This window comes from Schistocerca nitens, chromosome 6 (assembly GCF_023898315.1).
Source record: "Schistocerca nitens isolate TAMUIC-IGC-003100 chromosome 6, iqSchNite1.1, whole genome shotgun sequence".
In the NCBI taxonomy this organism is placed as follows: Eukaryota; Metazoa; Arthropoda; class Insecta; order Orthoptera; family Acrididae; genus Schistocerca; species Schistocerca nitens.
This window is the reverse complement of record NC_064619.1, coordinates 661314862-661332339: the sequence shown is the minus strand read 5'-3', so window position 1 is coordinate 661332339 and position 17478 is coordinate 661314862.

Below are 17478 nucleotides of genomic sequence, written 5' to 3'. Positions count from 1 at the left end.
AACAGGAACCTGGCTACGAGACGTCTACAAACTGCCCTAAACAGGACAGATGATTGAGCCAAGAAATGGTGTATCTCTCTGAACTCAGAGAATACACAGGCCATGACGATAACTAGATGTCTCGGAAAACGCCGACCCCCAGAAGACCTATTCAAATGCTGCAACTACAAGAGCCAAACGCCCCCTGGAGAAATACTGCGAGGTACCTCGGTGTGACACTAGACAAGCGCCTGACTTGGAAGTGCAACATTGGGGTTCAAATGGCTCTGAGCTCTATGGGACTTAACATCTGAGGACATCAGTCCCTTAGAACTTAGAACAACTTAAACCTAACTAACCTAAGGACATCACACACATCCATGCCCGAGGTAGGATTCGAACTTGTGACCGTAACAGCAGCGCGGTTCCGGACTGAAACGCCTAGAACCGTTAGGCCACAACGGCCGGCGCCACATTGAGGAACTTCACAAAAAGGCCCTTTACAGGATGCAGATTATCTACCCAAACCTTGACAGCACTAGTTCCCTTGACCCATGCACAGGAGTAGCCGTCTATCGACGATACTGGAGTATGCCTGCCGTGTATGGGGTTACGCTGCCAGATCGACGATAACGACTACAAAAGATACAGAACAGGGCGCTCCGACGAGCCATACACACACCACCTCGTTTCCCTACTGAAGACCTGCACACAGCCGCAAATATAGAGAAACTGCACACGCGAATTCGCACCCTGGCAGAACAGTTCTATGCCAACGCGGGGAAGTCGCAAAACGAACTGATCAACACGCTAGGTGCTGTCAAGGTTTGGGTAGATAATCTGCATCCTGCAAAGGGCCTTTTTGTGAAGTTCCTCAATGTGGCGCCGGCCGTTGTGGCCTAACGGTTCTAGGCGTTTCAGTCCGGAACCGCGCTGCTGTTACGGTCACAAGTTCGAATCCTACCTCGGGCATGGATGTGTGTACAGGTACAAAAGACGAAAATCTTTACTCATCGACTAGCATAAAAGAACGCCACAGTACTCTACAAGAAAAGAATACACAAAAGACAGGTACATCCACACACCACACGCAAAATGGAATGAAATGTCCGGAACAGGCAACAGCCTTCGCAATAATCATCCTGTAAAGCTAGAGAAAGAATTTAGACTCTCTGAGAGGGCGAATCGGACAGTTCCCATTTGAATAGCGATCTGATATGACGACTCTTTCCAAGCGAAATACGAACAACGAGTGCAAGTTAGTAATCTTTGAAGACTTTACTGCGGGTGTATAAAGCGTGAAGTGAAAATGGTGAAATCTTTCGAAAAATGTGGCGTACCAATGACTTCTGCCGCAACGAGTTCCATGTAATTGAGCTCTAAATGGTTCAAATGGCTCTGAGCACTATGGGACTCAACTGCTGTGGTCATAAGTCCCCTAGAACTTAGAACTACTTAAACCTAACTAACCTAAGGACAGCACACAACACCCAGCCATCACGAGGCAGAGAAAATCCCTGACCCCGCCGGGAATCGAACCCGGGAACCCGGGCGTCGGAAGCGAGAACGCTACCGCACGACCACGAGATGCGGGCAATTGAGCTCTAAATAAAAAGTAATTATATGAAATAAATTGTTTGCTTCGTTTCTACACCCCCATCTCACAGTGTCCAGACGAGGCGGCAGCTAGATATGACAAACCTAGGTACATAGTGCAAGAGGCGCGGTCTAGGAGACCCTCAATATGTGTCAATAATACGCGTGAACAACGGGTAGCATTCATCTCAAGTTAGGTGAGGATAACCCTACGTCTTAGTGACGTAACGCTTCGACATCGTGACGTAAATAAACCTAAATCGACTTCGTGAGTACGTATATCGATCTTTGCAGTTGTACGACAGAGGTTGCACGATAACGTGAAAGCTAAATGTAAATACATGTGTAGAAACGAAGTTACAGCAGTTGTGTGGAATGTTCAGCCCAGCTGAATTAGTTATTAAGCTGGAATCCTAACAATTTTGAATGTTATTGTGTGTTTCTTGAACATAATGAATGTCTGAACGAAGGAACCACAACGAAAGTAAAAAAAGAAACGCTTGCAGTAATTTTTTTTTTAAAATCCGATGAATCGTCCATAAACCATGTGGACAGAAACATGAAATAATTAATTATCAAGCTGTTATTCCAATGAATTCGGGATGTTATTGGGTATATCATGAACATGACGAAACTCAAAAAAACGTTGTAGTCATTTTTCAAAAATACCATGAATCGTGCATGATTGTGTCGACAGAAACGTGAAATAATTAATATTAATCTCTAATCCCAAGAAAGTGGGATGTTATTGTGTATTTCATGAACATAACGAATATCTGAACGAAGGAACCATAATCACAATAATTTATTTCTGAAGATCAAAAGTTTCTGTGCTCATCTACAGCATGAAGGCAAAATTAAAATTCCAGCAACATTCGGAATTATCTTTGGAACCACATTAATTTCTCAGTTTAACGTTTCTGCCCAGAAGAATTATGGACAATCCATTGGCTTTTATAAAAATACGAAACACATTAATTTCACTCCATTTCACGTTTCTATCCACGTGGTTTATTCACAATTAATTGGATTTTTTTTTTAATGACTAGACGCTATTTTTGACTTTCGTTATTGTTATGGATCCTTCGTTCAGACATTCATTACATCAAGAAACACACAATAACATCCAAAATTGTTTAGATTACAGCTTAATAAGTAATTCAACTGGTATGAGCATACCACACAAGAGGCTCCGTCTGTACACGTGTATTTACATTTAGCTTTCACGTTATCGGTGCAACCTCTGTGGTACAACAGCATAGATCGATACACGTACTCATGTAGTCGATTTAGGTTTATTTACGTCATGATGACGTAGCGTTACGTCACTATGACGTAGGGTTCTCCTCGTCTAACGTGGGATGAATGCTACCCGTGAACAACAAACAAAGAATACGATAATGCAAACAACAACAAAACAACGTAGGGTAGGCTATTTAAACAGTATAGGGGGAGCACAGGAGCATTCTGCCAGAACTGACTAGGGAGAATGACTGCGGAGATTTCCGAGCTGTCTGGGAGACGACAACTCGTGTGTTTTAGGGGTTACACGGAAGGGGATGAAGCTTTGACCATGTTCCCAGCGGCTCAGCATCATCTCGTTGCGGCTCTGATTACATCAGATGTAAAACTGGACCACGTCGCACCGCATGATTTGCATTCCGTGGTATGCTGTGGATCTGTTACCAGTATCGGAAAGTCCTACCAGAGTCATTAGTTCGATATGGAAGTTTGGATCTGGCCGTGAGGACAGTCAAATGGCAAGGCGACCGCTCGCGATAAGCGGGAAATCCGGTTAAAATCCCGGTCCGGCACAAATTTTCACTCGTCATTCCATTCTACAGCTGATGGTAGTCCTTATCCGCAGTTTCGAATTCGTTTGATGTGTTTCCCGTGAGAGTTCGGGCCTGGTGTGCATCCACTGTTATGGGAATCGGTGAAATACGCAAGTAATGAATGAGAATAATGGGTAAGGGGCACTACATTGGTAGTGTGTCTGTGAAAAGGTTGAGTAGTTAGGGCTGACAGGAGGCGTGCTAGGGTAGTCTGTGCAGTTGCACTGACCACTGTGTCCGGATAGCAATTAAAAAAAAAAAATGGTTCTAATGGCTCTGAGCACTATGGTACTTAACTTCCCCTAGAACTTAGAACTACTTAATCCTAACTAACCTAAAGACATCACACACGCCCATGCCCGAGGCAGAATTCGAACCTGCGACTATAGAGGTCGCGAGGTTCCAGACTATAGCGCCTAGAATCACTCCACCACCCCGGCCGGCTCCGGATAGCTTTTGCCTAGTAAACAGGAGATCTGGGTTCGAATCCCGTAAATTTTCAGCGTAGATCAGTTCCGCGTTAACGCATTAGAATGTCTACCAAGTTCCGCTGTCAATCTATAATTATAGTCCGCACTGGACCTCTGTAAGTAGCCAGACTTTAATTATAACCACTTGGTGTTAAGGATCAATTAGTTAGCGTAAAGCGCAATCAAACATGTACTCCGGAAGTACTTCAAAAAATGGACAGTTATTTTGTTTCAAATTCATTTAAACAGGGAAAAAAGTAACAGCTGCGAAATTAGGAATGTGCTATCGTACCATTTACACATCATATGTCTTTGAAATCAGTGGACAGTACGTTTAGACTAAGCCCCTAACTTTTTAATGATTCCAAAGTAGTAAAAAAATGTTACTTTTGGCAGAACAAAATCAACAGCAATTGTGAAATCAGTGTTAGCGTGCGACGCTGTCAAACAAATATGCGATGCTCTTTCAAAGGTCCCTTATTTTGATATAGCTGCGACGGTAGTTATCACAAAGCCGAGACAATATTTCCATCAATTAATTCACTTTTTTTAAGCTTAAGAGATGCGTCATGGTTCCTACTTTCCAAATTACGTCCAGTATTAGTCAGTTTAAAAGAAATGTTCCCGTTAGTCAGACAAAAATTATGGCAACCCAAAACAGGTTATGCCCCAAAAAAAAAAAAAAAAAAAAAATCCACAGAGCTGTTACAGTCTTGTAAATAGTATTTATACACCGTTGTTCATGTAGAATTTATTAGAACTAAAGATCACAACCAGAGATGTTACTCAGTAAACTAAGAATATGGGGTTTGTTCAAAAATGTGTGTGAATTCCTAAGGAACCAAACTGCTGAGGTCATCGGTCCCTAGTCTTACACACTACTTAAACTAACTTATAAAAACAACTCACTCACACACACACACACACACACACACACACACACACACACACACACACACACACATGCCCAAGGGAGGACTCGAACTTGCGGCAGGAGGGGCCGCGCAATCCGTGACATGGCGCCTCAGACCTCGCGGCTATGGGGTTTCCTCCCTAATCTATAGACGTAAAAGAAGTAACTAAATTAGCCTTCTGCAAGAAGTAATTAAATATTTCGTAGCGATCTGCGCCACACAGTGGGGAAAATTTACTGATACATACGGAGTAACTTACAATGTACATAATGACAATGTTAGTACTCATTAGTCATTCCTCGTCTATGTATCACTCCCACTAACCTCTTTAGCATGGATTGGGCCTGTTTTGGTAGTCTCTGGAATAATATTTTGCTATTTTCGTTGTGGACATCGTTTCAGAGCAGTCTTACTTCGTATGTCTTGTTTTGTGAGTATTGTTACAAGCGTACTCTGAAGATTTTCACCTGGGTTAAAGTCTTCAGTAAACTTGAGAACATGGGAAGGAGGCACAACAACTACAGATGAACAATTACCGCTGTACGCTTAGGGGAAGAGTCTCGTTGAATGAAGTAATCTGTGCCTAAACCAAAGTTAGCTACATTCTTCCTGTAGATTTGCCTTCGGGGTATTTAAATACTGACAGCTATTCATGTTACCTTCCACAAAAATAAGTCGCCCAACACCAGATGGAACCACACATCCCCATACCATTATTCCGTGCTTTACTGTGTGCTGAATGTGTGTAGGGATCGTACTTCCCATGTTCTCACGTTTCCAGTACAGAGCGAAGACATTAATCCATAAGAACATCTTTGGAGTACGCTTGTAAAATTGGTCAGAAAACATGAAATACGAAGTAAGACTGGTCTGAAATAATGTCTACAACAAGAATGGCAAAATATTACTTTAGAGACTGTCAAAATAGGTTAAGTCCATGCCAAAGAGGTCAGCAGGAGTGATACACCTTGTGTGTATGAATACATTTGTCCCATTGTGTGATGCCAGCTGGTACAGAATATTTAATTACTTTTTGGGAGAATTTAATTTAGTTAATTCTATTATTAAGAATATCTTGGGCCAGGTCCACTTCAGTTGATTCGGTGTAGTTCTGCCATCTAGTGTGATGTAAATGAACTACTGTCATGGAGTTACCTATTATGTATACTCTTTGGTCACCAGTTCATTTGTAATCTTTGAAAAGCAAGCTACACGTCTTTATCTTACTGTCAGTTTTCTTAGTGTGAAATTATTTTTCTACCTCCTCGTATTTAGTGTACTAAGGGAACAGAAGAAGATCTTTCGAGAAGATTATTATCAAGATATGTAGTGAATATTAACATATTTTCAATTACCTGTGTGACATTCCTCTACGCTATAACTTCGAAGTATGGACTATTATTTATTGATGCACTGCTGGTAGCTGTACCTTGGGCCACACCTCCTGTTATGTTTTAAATATTTTGTTTTGATATCCTATTTGTTCATTTTATTTGTAGGAAAATGCCAAGAAGTAAAACAGTAAAAAACAGGGGAAAGTGGACAGTGACGCGTTCTCTGAAGCTGTAATGGGTTGTTTTATCCAATAAAACTAAGGTTAGATCTGCAGCAAAGAAGTTCAAATGGTTCAAATGGCTCTGAGCACTATGGGACTCAACTGCTGTGGTCATTAGTCCCCTAGAACTTAGAACTACTTAAACCTAACTAACCTAAGGACATCACACACATCCATGCCCGAGGCAGGATTCGAACGTGCGACCGTAGCAGTCGCATGGAGCAAAGAAGTATGAACTTTCAAGAACTACTTTGACTAGACATTTGTTAATAAAAAGGACACAGTTGTATACATATCCAGGAACGACGTAAAAAGAGTATTTTCGGAAAAACAAGAAATGGAACTAGTGGAATATTTCAAGCAAGCAGCAAGATTGGATTACGTACTGACAAAATGGAAAGCACTGGAACTTGCTTGTGACTATGCTGTAGACAATGATGCAAGTATTCCAGATGCATGGGATAAAAGCAAATCAGCAAGTTTAATTAGTTTAGAGGCTTGCGAAAGCGTTTTCCTCCCCTTTCATTAAGAAAACCGGAAGCAACAAGCTTGTTCCGAGCTACGACTTTCAATTACGCAGACGTTTAAGAATTTTATAAGAATTTGAAAGGTATTATTTCTAGGACTCATTTTCCACCAAGCAAAATTTATAATCTTGATGAAACCGGAAATTCAACTGTCCACTGTTATTTGTCAGAAATGCACCAAGCAGAGTGGTAGCATGATTTCTGGAGAGAGGGGAGTGAATGTTACGATAATAGTTGCTGTCAATGCGATAGGAAGTCATGTTCCACCAATACTAATATTCCCACGTGTGCACTTTCTAGGACCACATGTTATTCGGAGTCCCAACTGGAACTATCGGACGAGCAACTCCACGACCGTGATCAAATGAAGTACTCTTTCTAGATTTTTTAAACAATTTTATGCAGTGTGAGAAGCTGAAAGTCACAGAACCAGTTTTGCAGGTCCTGGACAACCACAAACTCACGTTACTTTTAAGGCAATTGATCTTTGCAAGGCTAGTTGGATGGTTTTATTTTCCTCCATTCATGTCGCACAAACTGCAACCACTTGACCGCACAGTGTTCGGACCATATAAAGCTTTTTGCAACACTGCCATGAATGAGTGGATGTTGGCTAATCCTGGGAAACCAACACCAACTTATGATATCTCAGGCATTTTAGGAAAGGCATTTAGGAAAGCTTTCACCGAGGAAAATCCTAATTTATCCAGTAGGTGAGAATATTTTTGGTGATTTTGAATTCCTGCCTGCAAGTGTTACCACAGACATTATGATTCTGATGAACCAAAGAAAAGCGAAGAACTGTCCGCACTGCTGTCTCCAAGCAGAGAGCACAGATGACATCAAAAGGTAGCCATGCATCTCCAGAAACCTTGCGTCCATATTCCAAAGTAGGACCACGGAAGAAAACTGGCGGACGAAGAGCTAGAAAGACTGGAATCCTAACGGATCGACCAGAGAGAAATGAAATTGAAAAGAACGCAAGAACAAGAATGAAGCCTCAGCCACACGTTATCTGAAATTTTCAAACCCATACTCAGAAGAAGAAAATTGTGAAATAAATTTGAATGATATAAGTGATGATGATGTGGAAACGTTAAGAGCACAGTCCCTCGAAAAAGAAATTGATTATCATGATTCTGAAAATGGAATAGAACTGAAAGAAGGAGATTATACTGTGTCCTGTCTTGCTGAAAAATATGTTTCGAAAGTCTTAGAAGTCAATGGTGATGACAATGAAGTTTATTACCTAAAGAAATTTGGGAAAACCAACAAATTCTCTATGCCAGGACTGAAAACCTACAGTCTACCTACGGAAGATGTTGTACTTCAGCTCCCTAAAGCTTCCACTGTTGGGACATTCAGGAGGCGAAGTTCACGGTTGTATTTCCCTGTTGATTTTACTACAATATGCGATGTAAAGTGGCGTATAAAGAGTGCTATAATGTGTTCCACTGCACACTAATAAAATGTATGGTGTTGATTTAACGAAAAACCGTATATATGTGTTTTATTTCAAAATATAATTCAGTGGCCAAAGGTACAGCCTATAGTTCGCAACCTTCTTCTGTGAGTGTTGTATCAACTTACAAACTTATAATAAATCTAGAATGAGATTTTCACTCTGCAGCGGAGCGTGCGCTGATAGGAAACTTCCTGGCAGATTAAAACTGTGTGCCGGACCGAGACTCGAACTCGGGACCTTTGCCTTTCGCGGGCAAGTGCTCTACCAACTCTTTTTTTTTTCATTTTGTTCGCTTTAGTTCGTTGCATCTGCTCGGGGCGGACGTCGTAAGACATCCATTTAAGTTCGTTGTTGATCTGTTAACTCAGTTTTTTTTATTACAGAGGGGACGTTACCCTCTGACCGAACACGCTGAGCTAACGTGCCGGCTGCCAACTGAGCTACCGAAGCACGACTCACGCCCCGTCCTCACAGCTATACTTCTGCCTGTACCTCGTCTCCTACCTTCCAAACTTTGCAGAACTAGCACTCCTGAAAGAAAGGGGTGTGAGTCGTGCTCAGTTGGTAGAGCACTTGCCCGCGAAAGGCAAAGGTCCCGAGTTCGAGTCCCGATCCGGCACACAGTTTTAATCTTCCAGGAAGTTTCACATAGCGCACACTCCGCTGCAGAGTGAAAATCTCATTCTGGAAACATCCCCTAGGCTGTGGTTAAGCCATGTCTCCGTAATATCCTTTCTTTCAGGAGTGCTAGTTCTGCAATGTTCGCAGAAGAGCTTCTGTAAAGTTTGGAAGGTAGGAGACGAGGTATTGGCAGAAGTACAGCTGTGAGGAGGGGTCGTGAGTAGTGCATGGGTAGCTCAGTTGGATACACAAGAGGTTTTTATTTGTTTTCTTCTTACGTGCAACTGGAAAAAAAAGAAGTAAAAAAAATTAAGTTGTGGTAGAACACTTGCCTAAACTAGGTCGTAGAGCAAAAAAAAATTTAAAAAAAGTCGGTAGAACACTTGCAAAAAAATGCAGTGGATAGAGTTTTGGGTTAGCATGCAGCAGGTCGATTGTTCGATCCTGGGTTGAGGCCTAAGTTTTTTTTTTTATTTGGTAAATGTAGTGCAGGTGGCACGGTATCTGGCATCTTAATCGTCCACAGCGATTGCAGTGGGTACTCTAGAAAACACTTGCAGTTACATACTACAATCGTAGAAATGGAAGATTGGTCAGCTTTGAAAGAAGCACTTTTCGTGTCATGGAATTTCACAGTTACCTCATCCACTGGATGCGAAAGTTGTTTTCTTTGTATCCTCCTGCAATGGTCCCAGAGATTAGTAGCAATATTATTCTTGCCTCGTTCAGGTCCATACATTTCGTTAGGACCTAACGTTACCAACAAGACTAAAATACAAAAAAAATTTAAAAAAAAAATGGTAGAGCTCTTGCCCGCGAAAGGCAAAGGTCCAGAGTTCGAGTCCCGGTCCGGCACACAGTTTTAATCTGCCAGGAAGTTTCTTATACTAAATCTCTTTCCAGAACGTTACTTTATTCAGAAATAAGCGTACGTTAATTTCCAATATTGATCAAGTCCAGTCATTGAACTAATTAAGCTACAGAAAGTAAAAATAAAAATTTGGTGCGAGGTACAACACCTTTCTCTACTGTTAGTTTACCAAATAACGTCTCTGGTTGTGATCTTTAGTTGTAATAATTGCAGTTGTTCTACATGAAGAACGGTGTGTTAATACTTTTTACTTGGCGGTCTGGAGCCTGTTGTTTGCGCTGTAGGGGTACACCGGCTCTGGTCAAATGCCGCTCTGTTACTCACTGGCGACGGCTCGGGTCTCGAGGCGTCGTATGGCCCGGCGCACCGCGGCCACCTGCGAAGCGCAGTCGGGCGACAGCTGTGCAGCTGCGGCGGCGAAGAGTAAGCAGGCGCAGCCTGTGAGTAAGCACGCAGCGCTGGAGGCCATGGCGGCGCGAGCGCGTCTGCTTCTGGCGGAGGCCCGCCAGATTCTGCCACCTGACAGCCCCACCCTGCACGCCCGCGCGCCTGCGATGCTAATGGCGGAAGATGCCTCGAGGGTAGCTTTCCGCGACTGGACGGCCATCGCCGTAACCGCCCGTCCTTCGCTCAATCGTCCGTAATAGCTCCCACCACGCGGCGCCGGTTACGAAGCTGACGGGTCGTCACAGGCGCATTTATTAAGGACGAGCACGCTACAAAACGACGTGCTCCTAATCCAGTCCAAACGACAGCCCATCTGGCTCGCTCATCTGCATCGTCATTAGCACGAAACACACGCGCATTCTCGGTAATTCTCAAGTTTACGTATAAAACTGATGGCAAATTGCAATTTTGTCATATGATGGCGTGATGGAGACCGTGGCTGTTGTTTGAAGACAAATGTTGATTTTGTTGGGACAGCAACCAGCCACAAATTTACTTTCAGTTCCTTTAGACAAAGGGTACCGTTACCGGTTTCGAATCGTTGTGATTCATCCTCAGACGGTTTACACGCTTTCTTTATGACATGTGGTGTGTTTTTTACAGATTAATTGTCGTGAAATGTCGGTTTGGAGTGTTTGTTTTCATAACATTCGTCCAACAGATGTGAATACATTCGCACTGCATTCTTATTGTCGCACACGTAAATTTTTCCCACTAAACACTTTAGATTTGTCACTGAAAAGATTTCTACCATGCACCACATGATTTGATTGGTGGACGTAAGAACAACATTTTCTTTTGATGAAATCTTCTCGGGCTTCCATGAGTGTCATTCTCATCATGTTCTGCCAGAAGATGATGAGAATGACACTCATCGAAACGTCGTGGATTTTAGACGCAGCTACCCGGATGGAAGCCCGGATTTCATCAGCAGTATGCACCGGGAAAGCCTTTATTCACAGCATTTCTTTTTGTTTCTTATTTGATTTGCTGAACCTGATTTGTTGTACAATATTTAATTTCGCTGCGCAAACTATATCACTAATGCAGAACGACCTCCTTTTTTGAGTCATCAGTCTTTTGACTGGTTTGTAGCAACCCGCCGATTAGCAGTTCCGTTTCAGCCGCGCTCGCGAGTGGCCGCTGTTAACTGTTGCGCTGCACTTCAGTGTTTACATCGCTGTACTTGTGCTTCGCCGAGTGCTGTCCGTCCGTTAATCTCCGTGTTCGTTCCTGTTCCTTGTGATCTGATCGCTCTTTCTGGTCTTGCTGCTGCTACTTGGAATTTCGGTTGTTTAACCGAAATTGCTTCGCTGGATTAACCATGGCTACAAACCTCAGGAAGAATACTCTGGTATTTGCTTTTGACAAGGAATCCCGTCCTGTTCAGCCGACATCCCTGGAAATAGATGACTGGATTACACAGGTAATTGGTCTAAATTCTGAAACCGTTCATACCTGGCAACTGGATCAGGAAAAATACTGTGTTTTTGTCAAGTTAATCAGTGCTTCGACTGTTGATAAAGTGTTACGAAAGTGGGGCTATGAAGTAGATTTTGTGCATAGAAATGGTTATAAAAGTAAGGTTTCCATCTAAAGAGCGGACATTCATTACAAAACCGTTCGTGTCTTGAATCTTCCCATTGAAATTGAAAATGATAAGATTAAGGAAGCTCTTTCAAACTACGGAGACGTTAAATCAATTGCAAATGAAAGATGGTCGCCTCGCTTTAAACTGCAGTGTTTTAACGGGGTCCGCTGTGTAGAGATGGACGTTAAGACGAATATTCCGTCTCACATAACTGTTTGTGGGTATAAGGCACAAATTGTTTATACAGGTCAGGAAGCTACATGTCATATATGTAACGAAACCGGCCACTTCAGACAGGAATGTCCGCGGCGAACTGTTGTTCTTAAAAGTAATTTGATACAGCGTCAGAAGCTTACCTTAAATGATCTGTTAGCAAAGAATAGCCCGGAAAAACTGGTTGAGGATGTTAACGCAGCGGGCCAAGCTGATGTCTCCCTTCACGATGACAGTCAATTTCCCCCGTTAACAACAAAAGGAAACCCTGTTGCCACTACTCGTGAAACTGAAACGCAACCGAAAAAACGACCTCTGGAGATAACTGATAGTTGTTCAGAGGACGAGCTGTCTTGTCCCACTCCCTCACTTCGCAAGCAAAAACAGTGCGATGAGGAGGCAGAGGAACCTGAAGGCAAAATGCGAATGGAAACTAATGAACAGAAAGATAATACACATACGGTACCAGAAAATGAAGGGGGTGTAAGCAGCATTAATTTGCAAGAAACATCAGGTGCAGTAGCCGATTGCACAGATCAGAATCTATCTGTTAATAAACAGATTCAGGGAGAGGTTGCAAAACTGCAGTCTCCACTTGTTTCCCTCGATCAGAAAGTGAGTGAAATTAATAAAGAAAGAAGAAATGGTGGCCAAACTGAAATCACGGTCAACACCTCAGGGCAGGCGCCGCCGCCAACCGAAATTGCGAAAGCGTCTGCTGCTGCTCCAGATAAGCCGCGAAGTAAAATACCGACACAACCACATGAGAATGTAGTTCGTAACCAAGGGAAGGGAAAATCCGGTAGGGGCGACCCAAGCCCAAAGAATGTTCAGTCCGAAACGGTCGTCCACGAATCACTGGAGGAAAAATCAGAAAGTTTACCAGGAAATCAGTCTGCTAGCGTTACAAGAGAAAACATTAGAAGCAGAAAAAAACGGGACAGTAACTAATAAACTGACTGAAGTGTTATTCCATGTTCAGCCTTCCGAGAAAGCTGTTACAGCTTAACTGAACCCTGAACCACATGAAACTATATTAGTTCATCAAAACAACTACATAGTGACAGCACAATGACGCAATCTTATTCTGTCACCACTATAAACATAAATAAAATCACGACCGGTTTGAAATTATCGGCCCTTAAGGAATTTTTGTACGAATCCGCGTCTGATATTGCCTTGTTACAAGAAGTTCTAATTTCGGATTTGGTAATTCCCGGTTTTGTCAGTTACATAAATGTGTCTCCCGAAACAAGTGTTGGAACAGCTATTTTGGTGAGGGAAGGGATTGCAGTAAGCGAGGTGGAACGACTGGAATCCGGAAGAGGAATAGGACTAAATATCTATGATGTGACTATCGTCAACTTGTACGCCCCTTCAGGAAGTTCTCATCGAGCTGACAGGGCACGTTTCTTCAAAGATGACCTGATATACTTGTTAAGGAAATCGCCAAGACAGTTATTACTTGGAGGTGATTTTAATTGTGTTTTAAATCGAAAAGATCAGTTACCTAATTTTAATTTCTCAAGTGAACTAAAACAACTAGTTACTGGTTTAGAATTAAAGGATGTATGGGAAATCAAATATCCCTCCAGTGTTGAGTTCACTTATGTCACGGCAATATCACGCAGCAGGATTGATAGACTATATATTTCTAAAAATCTTGAAACTTCCGTGACAAAAGTAGAAACCATTCCTACGTACTTTTCAGACCATTCAAGTGTCTTAGCTTGCATAAATCTAACAAGACAGCCGGTTCGCCGATTCAAGAATCAGTGGAATTTGAACACTTCCTTGTTAGTAAATCAAGATTTAGAAGATCTGATTAAAGAAACATGGGCAATATGCCTGCGAGCCCGTAGTAGATACGCCACTGCTATTGACTGGTGGGTTAAAATGGCAAAGCCAAAGTTGAGGAAAGTTCTTATTCAATACAGTGCCCAGAGCGCAAGGGAAATGAAATGCACTATAGAGTATTACTATTCCGTTTTGAGAGATCTATATGATCAAGTCTCAGCAGGTTCCTCACTTCGGATAGCAGACATCAAAAAAGTCAAAGCCAAGTTACTTAATATCAAGAGAAGTCAAATGGAAGGGTTGAAAATAAAATCGAAGGCAAATTCGGTGTCAGAAGATGAAACTACTTCCCTATATCATTTAGTGAAGCATACGAAAAACGGGAGAAGGACTTTTATTGATGAAATTCGAACAAAACACGGTACGATTCTCAGAACCCAGCAGGATATCATGGACGAGATTTATCGCTATTATTGCGAGCTATATTCTGTACATCAAAGTAGAGATGCTTCCTTGGAAGAATTCCTTGACATCCTAGCCCCACAGCTGACAGATGATGACAACGAAAATTTTCTCGAGGTTGTCACTGAAGAAGATGTGTATGAGACTCTGTGCGCCTCACCACCAAAAAAATCCCCAGGACCGGATGGTCTGCCAGCAGAGTTTTACATCCGTTGCTGGCCAATCGTAGGTGCAAAAATCACGGACATTGTAAATGAGGTTATTCAGGGGAAAATGATTCCGGCTGAGTTTAAGGAGAGTAAAATTGTTCTGGTGCCAAAAAATAATGGAAACAAAGATTTAAATAATTTTCGTCCAATTTCACTGCTGAATTCTGATTATAAATTAATAGCTAGAATAATAAACAAGAGAATTTCATGCCTTACAGATAAAATTATTTGTCAACATCAGAACTGTGCACAAGGCAGAACCATTTTTCAAAATTTAGCGGAATTCAGGGATATCATTGCAATAACTTCTGTAACAAACATAAAGTGTGCTTTATTGTTTTTAGATTTTTATAAAGCGTTCGATGTAGTAAATCATGAATATCTTCTACAGACATTGAAGAAAATAGGTTTCAACGATAGGGTCATACAGTTGATTAAGAACATAGCAACTGGAATAAATGCTAAAATAGCGGTGAATTGTCAACAATCCAGGCCGATGCAAATACAACGAGGTGTTCCTCAAGGAAGTCCTCTGTCCATGTCGCTCTTCGCAATTTCGCTGGAACCTTTCCTCCGACATGTCCATGCTACATTAAAAGGCTTAACATTATCAGGAAATAAAACAGTTATAAGAGCCTATGCTGACGATATAGGGGTCATTATAAGGAATAATGACGAGGTAACCACGCTAGCAACGGTGATTGATTCGTACTGTAGAGCATCTGGAGCCAATGCAAACGAAAAAAAAGTAAGATGTTAAATCTCAGAGGTTTTGATAATATCAAAGTCGAGTGGGCAAAAATAGTCCGACAACATAAAACACTTGGGATCACCCTGACAGCATGTCCTATGAAAATGACGGCTTTAAATTGGAAAGTTGCAGCAGATAAAGTGCAAGGAGCCATTGTAGAGAATTTAACTCGATATATGAACCAAGTTCAAAGAACACAGTATATCAACTCATGCATCCTTGCTAAGGCTTATTATACTGCCCAGCTGTTTCCAATACCGAGAATGATAGCGAGGAGAATAATGTCCAAAATCACCAACTTTTTGTGGAGAGGTGAAGTGTTCAGAGTACCTGCTAAAGTAGCCACTTTATATCCTAAAAATGGTGGACTAGGATTAACTGATATAACGGATAAAGCCTCTGCTCTTTTTATCAAAAGGCACGTTAATTTAATAAGAGACTCGCGAGAAAGCATAACCAGCCAACTTTTCGAGATCATTAAACCTCCAAGCCTGCTTCCCCCGATTGACGTGCAGAATATCAACAGTCGCTTACAGCACGTGAGGATTTTCTATGTTGAGTTTAGTTATGTCAGTGTCGAACTCAGGCAGTCACGACACTTAACATCGAGAGCCATAATGCGGGAACGAAAGAAAAGCGAAGGAAGAAACAAAATAGAACGACAGTTTCCAAACATTGAGTGGACTGAGATTTGGAAAAACATTAGTTCTAATGTGCTCACGTCTAACATAAAAACGGCATGGTACAAGACAGTTAACAACATAGTTAGCACCAATGAAAGACTGCACGCAATCGGACTCTGTGAAACAAATTTATGTCAACAATGCCATCTAGTTGACACAGTAATTCACAGATATACTTGCAGTGGTCACATGAATAGTTGGAAGTGGGTCCGAGAGCAAATAGCTCTGATTACAAGAACATCCCCTGAGTATATATCGCTGTCATTGATACACAGGCCTGACGCACGGTATTTCCCAGAAGCAAAAAATAACGCTGTGCACTGGTTGCTGGGAAATTTTGTTAACTACGTCCTTAACAAATTAGGATCCGATAGCATCATAGAGTTCAAGGTACACATGCTGTGTGAGTTTCACAAAATTAGAAGCTATTCGAATCACAAGAAAAAGTTCGGTAATATGTTAAAAATTGTATTTGAAAGAATAGGCATTGGTTAATATAAAAAATAAGACTGTGTTGACAGTGATGTATTGTAGTTACCTTAAGGATACTATTTAAGATTTACGGTATATTAATGATGTGTACTTTTTCTACTTCAGAGAGTAGTTTTTGCAACTTATAAGCTAATGTACAGAACTTATGTGACATTGAGATTGTGTGTCGAAATAGTGTCAAAACACAAAACATTAAAGGTGCATTATTGGCTTATACTAGAAATTTGGAAATAGACAGTTTTTATAGAAATGCCCTTATCGATTGTTTAAAACCATAAGATTCTATCTGATAAATGTAATATTCAATGGCTGGCACATTGCCCTGTTCATTTTTGCACTGTGATGTGTAAGTCAGTTTCTCAGTGAAAGACTGATTATATAGATCTGATCCAGTGAAAGACTGATTTTATAGATCTGATCACTTCAGATTCAATTAATGTCCAGAAAGTGTAGTTAGGAAGGCTAGTCAAATTTATTATATATCTCCTTTCCGCCATTCTCAAGTATTTCAGAAATTGTCTAATATGATTATTAAATTGTTTTAATCAAAATTATCCCATCAACTTGCTGATATCCATCATAAAGAAATTATGCTTCTGTAAAGATTGCACCTCATGTAATCAAAGTGCAGATTTTACTTCTTCAGGTTGAAGTTTGAATGTCTTTAAAAATTTTGTTCTTGATGTTTAAATTAATTCTTTCTGGTAATTAGTCAGTAACACAATCCTCTGTTGTCTTTCCTTAACGTCAGCGTAACTGAAATGTTTAAATAATTTCATGTATGCATAACTTAGTATGTATTTGGAGTGTAACATTGTTTTTTAATAAATGTTTTATAAAAAAAAAAAATTAGCCGAGCGGCCTAAGGCGCTACAGTCACGGACTGTGCGGCTGGTCCCGGTGGCGGTTCGAGTCCTCCCTCGGGCATGGGTGTGTGTGTGTTTGTCCTTAGCATAATTTAGGTTAAGTAGTGTGTAAGCTTTGGGGTCTGATGACCTTA